Source organism: Psammomys obesus, unplaced genomic scaffold, assembly GCF_907164565.1.
Source record: "Psammomys obesus unplaced genomic scaffold, mPsaObe1.curated_primary_1811, whole genome shotgun sequence".
NCBI lineage: Eukaryota > Metazoa > Chordata > Mammalia > Rodentia > Muridae > Psammomys > Psammomys obesus.
In genome coordinates, this window is record NW_026586816.1 from 2287031 (window position 1) to 2297274 (window position 10244).

The 10244-nt window shown below is 41.6% G+C and overlaps 1 pseudogene; it reads left to right on the forward strand.

Moving 5' to 3' along the window:
* Positions 1 to 7414: 7414 nt before the first annotated feature.
* On the forward strand, positions 7415 to 8077 carry LOC129672952 (proteasome subunit beta type-3-like; annotated as a pseudogene).
* The last annotated feature ends 2167 nt before the right edge of the window (positions 8078 to 10244 follow it).

The window sequence follows — 10244 nt, forward strand, 5'->3', positions numbered from 1 at the left end:
TCCAAGTGGATCAAAGACCTCAATATAAAACCAGACACACTAAACTGCTTAGAAGAAAAAGTGGGGAAAAGCCTTGAACTCACTGGCACAGGAGACAACTTCCTGAACAGAACACCAACAGCACAGGCTCTAAGATCAACAATCAATAAATGGAACCTTATGAAACTGAAAAGCTTTTGTAAAGCAAAGGACACTGTCGTCAGAACAAAACGACTGCCTATAGATTGGGAAAGGATCTTTACCAACCTTCTATCTGACAGAGGACTAATATCCAGTATATATAAAGAACTCAAGAAGTTAAACAGCAACAAATCAAGTAATCCAATTAAAAAAATGGGGAACAGAGCTAAATAGAGAATTCTCAATAGAGGAATATCGAATGGCAGAGAAACACTTAAAGAAATGTTCAATGTTCTTAGTCATAAGAAAAATGCAAATCAAAACGACCCTAAGATTTCACCTTACACCCATCAGAATGGCTAAGATAAAAAACTCAAGTGACAACACATGCTGGAGAGGTTGTGGAGAAAGGGGAACCCTCCTCCACTGCTGGTGGGAATGTAAACTTGTACAACCACTCTGGGAATCAACCTGGTGCTTACTCAGACAACTAGGAATAGCACTTCCTCAAGATCCAGCTATACCACTCCTAGGCATATATACAAAAAGAGGCTCAAGTACACAATAAGGACATTAGCTCAACCATGTTTGTAGCAGCTTTATTTGTAATAGTCAGAAGCTGGAAACAGCCCAGATGCCCCTCAGTGGAGGAATGGATACAGAAATTGTGGTAATCCTACAGAATGGAATATTACTCAGCAATAAAAAACAAGGAAATCATGAAATTTGCAGGTAAATGGTGGGATCTGGAAAAGATCATCCTGAGTGAGCTATCCCAAAAGCAGAAAAATGCACACAGTATATATTCACTCATATAAACATATATAGGGTAAAGCTACTAAAATCTGTACAACTAAAGAGACTAAATAAGAGGGAGGACTCTTGCTAAAAAGCTCAATTCCTATCCAGAAAGGCAAAGAGGATGGGCATCAGAAGAAGGAGAAAACAGGGAACAAGTCAGGAGCCTGACACAGAGGACCTCTGAAAGGCTCTGCCAATCAATGCAGATGCTGAGACTTATAGGCAACCTTTGGGCAGAGTGCAGGGAATCTTATGAAAGAAGTGGGAAATAGTAAGATCTGGAGAGGACATGAACTCCACAAGGAGAGCAATAAAACCAAAAAATCTGATCACATTCCTGAGACTGATACTCCAACCAAGGACCATGCATGGAGATAACCTAAGACCCCTGCACAGTTGTAGCCTATGGCAGTTCAGTATCCAAGTGGGTTCCATAGTAATAGGAACAGGGACTGTCTCTGACATGAACTGATTGGGCTGCTCTTTAATTACCTCCCCCTGAGAGGGGAGCAGCATTACCAGGCCACAGAAGAAGACAATGCAGCCACTCCTGACGAAACCTAATTGACTAGGATCAGAAGGAAGGAAGAGAAGACCTCCCCTATCAGTGGACTTGGAGCGGGGGATGGGAGGAGATGAGGGAGAGAGGGTGGGAAGAGGAGGGAATGAGGGAAGAGGCTACAGCTGGGATACAAAATGAATAAACTGTAATTAATACATAAAATAAAAATTTAATTAAAAATATCCCGATGAGCAATATACACATGGACTGAAATGTTATGACTTGAACATGAGATGCCCTTCTACAAGAAAACGCCCACATAAGGATGACTTGGTCCCTAGCTGCGGATGGATATAGTTGTGACTTTCTGGAGACTTCAAGAGGAGAGGGGTTTAGCTGGAGGAAGTTTCTTGCTGGGGGGTTTGTCTGTAAGAACTGTGTCTCTTTTTAGCTCTCTCTCTCCCTTCTTCCCATTCTCCCTTTCTCCTTATCTAGTTTTGTCTCTGATTCTTACTGCTTATGTTCCTGTGTCACTCTTTCTTCTTAAGCCTGTCTTCATCTCTGACCAGATCCTTGACTCTCTGTACTTCTCTGATTTTCTGACATTCTTTTTGTCTCTGTCTCCATCTGTGTCACTCTCCCTATTTTTTTCTCCTTTCTATTTCTGTCCATTATGAAGCAAGTACCCTCTGTCACAGGCTTCCTCCATCATGATATGCTACCTCACTATAGACAGAGGCCCCTCACAAACACTATGGTCTCACATCTTGGAAATCATGAACTAAAAGAAACCCACCCCTTGTTTATGAGATGTACTTTGTCACAGAAATACAAAGTTTGAATACAAAGACATTTTTCATCACAAACAGAAATAAGGTAAAATTTTGTATAGAATGAAATTTATTGAAAGAAGTGACTTCTTTCACATTCATGCAGCTCTTGATGTTAGAATAATAGAATAATCATCTTAAATCATTGAGTATGCTGACTTTGGGTACACAGTTGGAACCTCATAACTTGGGAGACAGATGCAGGAGAATTATAGCAGGTTTGGGTCTAGCCTGATTTACATAGTGAACTCTAGGCCAGCCATGACTATATAACCAGACTGTATCTTAAATATAAAATGAAATTGACATTAAGCACTTCGCTTAAATAAACCATTTACATATTCAATGAAATACAATTTGTATTAAATAAATGCATACATTCTGCAGCTTGATTAAGTTTGTCAGAGGCATACTGTCTGCCTGTGAAATGCTGCCCAGGCAGAGCCCACATATTTATAACCTTTGTAGTCTGTCTTCACCCATCCCCACCCCAGGCAAGCATAGATTCATTTTCTGTTGCTGTAGTGAAGTGAATTTTGACCTTAACACATCAATACAGCCAAAGAAGTAATAGCAATATTCTGGAAAACACATTGCTATAACATGTTTCATCCCTTATCAGGATCATTTGTATTTATCACTTTTGTGAGTCAGAAAGAGACAAAAAAAAAAAAAAGCTAGTTTCAGAACTTGAGAGTTTTCCCTTGACTCTACTAAAACAAGATGAAGAGTAGAAAAGAAAAAGCAAATAAACGGTGGGATTTGTTTGAAACTTGGAATGACTTCTGTCAAAATTCTAGAAAAACAAACCTGAGATCATTCATTAAACTTGAGAAAACACTTTTAATATAATTTGATCTTTATTCTAACGTTTCAGGCTTTTTGACAGTCATATTCAGTTACTGCCAAATCTTTAACTCTTACGTGTATAAGTCCCAAGACACAGGGCCTATGGGGGATCCAGGACTTTTCCAGTTAATACTTGTAGGGTTGTTCTATGTATGGGGGGGTCCTGATCCTGTGACAGACTGAAAAGGCCCCTCTTCATAGAGATACATAGTAAAAAATATATCAGTACAAAACAGCCAAAGGGAAGTACTATCAGAGACTTTTATCAGGGCCATAGCAATGGCAACACCTGGAGACCAGCCCTGTGAGAAAGCTGTCTGTAAGCTGATTCTGAATGGCATTAACTAAGCTGGAATACCACCAAATGAGGGAAAGACAGGTAGAGAGACAATCACCTGTGGGAAGGCCTTGAGGCCCCAACAAACATAAAAAGACAAACATAAAAGCCACAGAGGGAAAGAGTGGTTTGAGACAGGGGACAGGAGGTACCACATGATCAGCTATAGGGAGCAGGATTTCAGGTTGGTTTTGTTTTTTGTTTTTTTCAAATATTTGCTCACGAGGTGCCATGAGAAGAGTCAGGTTGTTGACCAGCAAGAAGCAGAAGCCAAAACACAGTAACAGCGTCTTGGATCTGTGTTTGCAGATAGACTGGCCAGTGCCATATCTGTTTATAAAACTTAGAAATAATAGCCACAGTTTATCACATGATATATCTGAGGTCTAGAAAGGGGTGTGTCAGACATGCAGATTCAGAATTCACTAACTTATATAATATTAAAAGCAAAGGACTGGATGGGGTCAGTTAGGTCAAGCATAGAGAAGGAAGGAAAAGGTGGCATTCTGCCTATGTGAGACAAAGAGAAGTAGAAACCAGCAAAGGAGACCAGAGGAGTGGCCAGTGGATTTGGGACAAAATTATTAGACCACTGTAAAACAAAATGACTCTAGAAATACTTATCTGGAAAAATAAATATCGGGGGAAAATGTTTGTAGCTACCAAGTTGCCCCCCTGTTTCTATGGAGTGAGGAGCATGAATCACATTTGAGTAGCCTACCAGGAGTAGCTGCTGGACCATTTAACATTGCAGTGCCATCTTGTTCAAGCCCATCATACCCTGCAACTCCCTCACCTTCCCCATGCTGCTCTGATTTCTACTTTTCATTGAGGAGCATGTGGTTCTCTTTCAGCATCTGCTCATTTTCCATCTTTGTTCCACCCTCGTATCTCTAAAGAAATGAGACTTGGCATAATCATCACTCACTCAGCAAACTTTTGATCAACTTCAGAACCCATGGTGCAGGAGGGGGGTACAGTTGAAGAAATCTTGAATCAGTGTGTGTGCTTGATGGGAGAAATTTTCCAGGGTGGGCTAATACTTGTTCCTGTTTAATTATGTGTTTGTTCTTAGAAAAAACATCCTCCTAAGAATCTCAAAACCAACAAATATAATATGTCCCAAGAGAAGATGCTTGGAAATAACTATGGTTCGGACATGTGTTGTCGTTCCCAACCTCTGGCACTGTGTTCTTCCTACGTGTGTGTCTCAACTCTCTGTAGCTTTCCACGTTTTCTCAAAACCCACTTAGGCTAAATGACAAATGCTAGTTAAGAGCAGAACTGTTTTTATTTTTGTGTTATAAGATGTGCTCCTGACCATCATTGGCTAGGCTGTGAAGTTTATCCAGGAGTCTCCTGTAACAGCAATCTTCTTTCTCCACATTTTATCAACTTTAGAGGAAATGCACATTTTTAGCTGCACATAATTCACTGTTTGCTTGATTGACTGCATTTGTCCTTTAAGTCGTGACACAGCCATGTGATGTCATTACAGAGGAATGTACAAGTCCCCCAAGACACTGAGCTTCTCAACCATGTTTGAACAATTGGAAACAATCTTGTCAATATGATTCAACTACAAAAAATTAACAACACAAACATTCCCAGAGGTGGCCTCTGCCCTTGCCTATGGCTTGGCCTTTAGGGAGGAATGTGATAGCTGCTCAATGCCCTGGGAAGTCAGAGGCAAGTGTGTTACTTCCAGGCCAAGAAAAAAAAGGAGGCAAATACATTTTCTTTCCAGCCCCTTGGTCATCCCTGAAATCTCCTTTCCCAGAGGGCTGAGTCCTGCTGCCTCTTTCACTCATTTCTACAACAGACTGCCACATGATGGTATGTAGAAAGAGAGATGGGTGGTGAGTGAGCAGTCATCAATCCGTGCAGTCTGAAAAGGCCCTGCTTCTTCCACTGCTCTCTGATGGCACTGGGAATTCTCTGGCCTCTGGTCTTACTTCCTCCTCGCCAGCAGGTTGCCTCTGATCCTGCCCCCATCAGCCTTTCTGCTCACACATCATCCTATTGGTGCTTTGTGTGGCTTCTCTCCAACACCTTGCTGTGTCCTCAAGTAGCATGCCAAGTAGCAAAGCATGTTGGGCTTAGTTAGCTTTCTCTCTCCACATGTGTTGTAGAAAAGTGTCAATGAACCATGCTTACCTTTCTAAATTATTTACTGAAGGGGCTCTAGACAGTTCGAGCATGGCAAATATGGCCCTGATACTCCTTGCCCCTCTCTCCCATTCTTTTACCCTGCTAAAACTGTTAGATTACATTCCTAAATCTAGCCACCAAGGTCCATTCTCTTATTTGGCCATTCCTGAGGCTATCAAAGTATTGAAGTAAAGCAATCAAAACTCCCCTTTGGTTCACCTAATTAACACTCCCAATTAAAATTAAACACCTCATCCCAACATGGAGTTTTTTCTTTTACCTTTATAAACTCTGTTTTCTTTTTTTAATTAATTTATTTTTTTATTGATTACAGTTTGTTCGCTTTGTATCCCAGCTATTGCCCCCTCCCTCATCCTTTCCCAATCTCATCCTCTCTCCTTTATCTCCTCCCATGCCCCTCCCCAAGTCCACTGATAGGGGAGGTCCTCCTCCCCTTCCATCTGACCCTAGCCTATCAGGTCTCATCAGGACTGTCTGCATTGTCTTCCTCTGTGGCCTGGTAAGGCTGCTTCCCCCTCAGGGGGAGGTGATCAAAATGCCAGCCACTGAGTTCATGTCAGAGACAGCCCCTGCTCCTATTACTAGGGCACCCATTTGGAGACTGAGCTGCCTTGGGCTACATCTGTGCAGGGGTTCTAGGTTATCTCCTGTTTTCTTATGAAACACATCTATCACCTCTCTACCCAGAAGCAGTCTTTGTGCCCTGCCTCCATTACAAATACTCCTTCCCCCTCTCCCCTCCCCGTCTCCCTCATCCTCTATCTTCTGTCTTTGTCCACTGTTTCTTGCCCTTTGTCCCTCTGGGGAAATAAAATCTTCTTTGTGTTGAGAACTTGGTCTTTGGGCATCCTGAGCTGATACAGTTCTCTCACATTTACTGGTTCATTTAGATTAGTTACTTTTCCAGAATTTTGTTGCAAAGCATGTTGGGCTTACTTAGCTTGCTCTTTTTCTTCTTAAGAGAAGAAATACCTGCTGTCCACACAGGCTGCTGGCCACCCTGGCATAAGCTCCTGTCATGTGATTCTACCTTTGTTGTTTGAGATGGTCATATAGCCCCCAGCAGAGACTAAACATAAGATACTACTTGTGCTGGATAGTTTTGTGTCACTAAAATCATCTGAGTGGAGGCAACCTCTAAAACCATACAAACTTTCTTGGTCCGCTCAGCTCTGAATAATGACATGGAAACTCATTTATTTATAATAGCTTTAGGCCTTAACTTACTATTGTTCTCAACCTAGCTCTTATAACCTGTGTTTAACCTATGCTTTGCCATGTTGCTCTTTCCCGCTCTTCAGTTTCTTAGTCCAACTTCCTCTGTGTCTCCTAGGAGAATCTCTCTTCATCTCTTTCTTTCCCAGAGTTCTCACCTCTCTGGAAGTCCTCCGTAATCTCTCCTGTCTTTGCTGTATGTAGGCTGGTTAGCTCTTTATTCAACAAATCAGAAGAAGATGGAGAACAATGTTTATAAAACATTGACAAGTGATGCTTAACAATAGCAAAGCCCAGTCTGTACTCAGATCTCTGCTGGTACAGAAATCCGCGTTGGAATATACAAAGGCAACCTTTATACAGTGTACAAAAGCATCACTACAACAAATCTCAATTAAGAAAATGATTTCATAAGCTCAGATGTGTAAGGCATTTTCTTAATTAGTGGTTTACTTGGGAGGGCCCAGATCAAGTGGGTGTCGCAATCCCAGGGCTGGTGGTCCTGAGTTCTATAAGAAAGCAGGTGGCAGACATGGCAGTGGCGATCAGAGTCCTACTACAGTGCAATCGTGTTTATTATGTTGTAAAATGAAGGCTGTCATGGGTATGAAGGGAAAGAACTGTGTGACCATCACTGCAGACAGGTGTTTCAGGATCCAGGACCAGATGTTAACCATGGACTTCTAGAAGATCTTTTCCATGCGTGACAGGATCTACACAGGCCTGGCTGAGCTGGCCATCAAATTCCAGACAGTTGTCCAGCACCTCAAATTCCAGCTGAGCCTGTATGAGCTGAAGGAAGATCAGCAGATCAAGCCATACACTCTCATGAGTATGGTGGCCAGCCTCTTGTATGAGAAACAGACTCTACTACACAGAGTCTGTCATTGCTGGATTGAACCCAAAGACCTCTAAGTCCTTACTGTGCTCTCTAGACCTCATTGGCTTTCCCATGGTGATTGATGACTTTGTAGTCAGTGGTACCTACTCCAAATAAATGTATGGGATGTGTGAGTCTCTCTGGGAGCCCAACATAGATCCAGAACACCTGTTTGAAACCATTTCCCAGGCCATGCTGAATGCTGTGGGACCAGAATACCATATCAGGCATCTACATCATTAGCCACATCATTAAAAAAAGACAAGATCACCACCAGAACACTGAAGGCCCAGATGACTAACTCTATGGCCTGGTCCCAGTTTCCTTCTGTTGTTTTTCTTTTTAATAAATTCAACTTTCTTTCAAAGTAGAAAGAGAGATAGAGGAAGAAAAGAAGGAAGGAAGGAAGGAAGAAAGAAAAGAAGGAAGATTGAGCAAGCCATGCAGAGCAAGCCAGTAAGCAATACTCCCCCATGGCTTCTGCATCAGCTCCTGCCTCCAGGTTCCTATCCTATTTGAACTTCTGTCCTGACTTCCTTTGATGATGAACAGTGTTGTGAAAGTGTAAGCACTTAAATCCTTTCCTCCCCAACTTGCGTTCGTCATGGTGTTTCATTGCAGCAATAGAAACCCTAAGATACTGCTCAATCTTGGTATTTTAGCCTTCAAACTTGTGAGCCAAATAATCCTCTTTTCTTTATAAAGGTCTTAGCTTTGGAGGTTTTGTTGTTGCGGTATAAACCAGATTAAGATGGTGCTTACTTGCTAAAAAAATGAGGTAGGAAGTGGATATCTTGACCAATGAGGCAGAATGATTTCTTTTCTTAATACTGAGTCAGTATCTGTGAGCACATATATATCCTTTGAAAACTCCTCTTTCAAAACCCTTTGAATTTTAAAACAGTTCCTCTCCCCATTGAGGAGAGTATTGAGGAATGACCCTCATTATTGAGAGCATAAACTTAACCAATCTATCTCTACATCCTAACATTATAATTCTCTCTCTAAAAACCAGGCTCTCTACCCCACATTCCTTGCTTCTACCACCCTGGATCAAGCAACTACAAGCTCTCGTTGAATTATGATGACCACTTAGTACTTTTTTCCATCTAGTGACTGTGCTGTCACTATAGTCTGGCTTCACTGATCTGTCGCTTGGGCATCCCAGGTTCTGTCTCTGCTACCTCTTACCCTCTTGATTGAGGAATGTCAGTCAGGCTCTGGAGGTCACACTGACAGGTTCCTCCTGCTGTAGGCAAGTGTCCTTATCCCCTTCAGCCTGGCACATAGCACACAGCACACAGTGTGCCCTTCTCCTGGTTCATCCTAACTTTCTCTGAACTTCTACATCCTAATCTCTTGCTAGCTCCTCTCAAGCCTTAGCTCTGGAGTTCACCACCTGCCCTTCTGCTCTAGGGTGCCTCTTTTCATCTTCTATGATAGACTCTGGCACATTCCCCAGTTTCCCTTACTCGCCAAAATTACCCCTAACATGGCACATTGTATCTGTCATAACAGTCCTGGTGACATGTTTGGCAAAGGTTGAGACCCCACTGTGATCATCATTTCCAGCCTGCTGCCCAGCACATAGAATATGGCCAGTAAACATTTGATGAATGTTTAAGTTGGCCATCTGGTAGGGAATAAAGGATCAAGATGAAATATGTTTTCAAAAAGGGAGGAGAACTTGAAAGGAATAAAATATCCCCATGTCCTCTCTGTTAGGAGAAAATGAAATGGTTAGGACAAAAGTATTCTAGGAAACTGCAGGTAATTCAGTAAAGTAACATGAAAAGAGAGTTATGAGGGACCAATAATGTTATGGCCTATTGACCCATACTCATTAAACATGAATACTTAGAAATGCTTAATATTATTCAACAAAACTCTTAACTAAGTTGAATAATAGAAATTCCCAGCTTTTCTAGAAATGTGATGTCAGAGTGGATTGGATTGGAATTGGCTGTTTTGGAACTTGTCTAAAGCCTGGAATAATCTTAATTTGCTGTAATAAGAAATACAGATATTCATAAATTTTAATTGTATATTTGCAAAGTAGTGATACGGTGCCATTAGTATACACATGTAGCATATATTATTGTTAACTTATATGCATGTATCACATATATGATATATATACTTTCACACATATATATGTATATATACTCTCATATTTTTGTTGTATGTGAGTAAAAAGACTCCATTTTCAGGGAAGAAAGTGTATAAAGGAAGGAGGATGGGGATAAGAATGTTAATGGGGAGAAGAGAGGGACAAATATGTTTTCTTTCCTATCAGAATCTAGATTTAACTATCTATATACAATATACACAGGCCACAAAAGCAGAGGGAGATTATGAAGGGAGAAAGGGAACCAGCAAGAAGTGGGAGCAGGGCAGGGAAGTGAATCTGCAGACTTGTCAGCTACAAGTGAGCAGAGTCTTCCTGGGAAGACTTGATGCCCAGAGAAAGCCTGGCTTACTCCTCCTTGTGCAGGGAAGGTGGCAGACAGTCCTCTACAGAGATGCTAGAGGACTCTA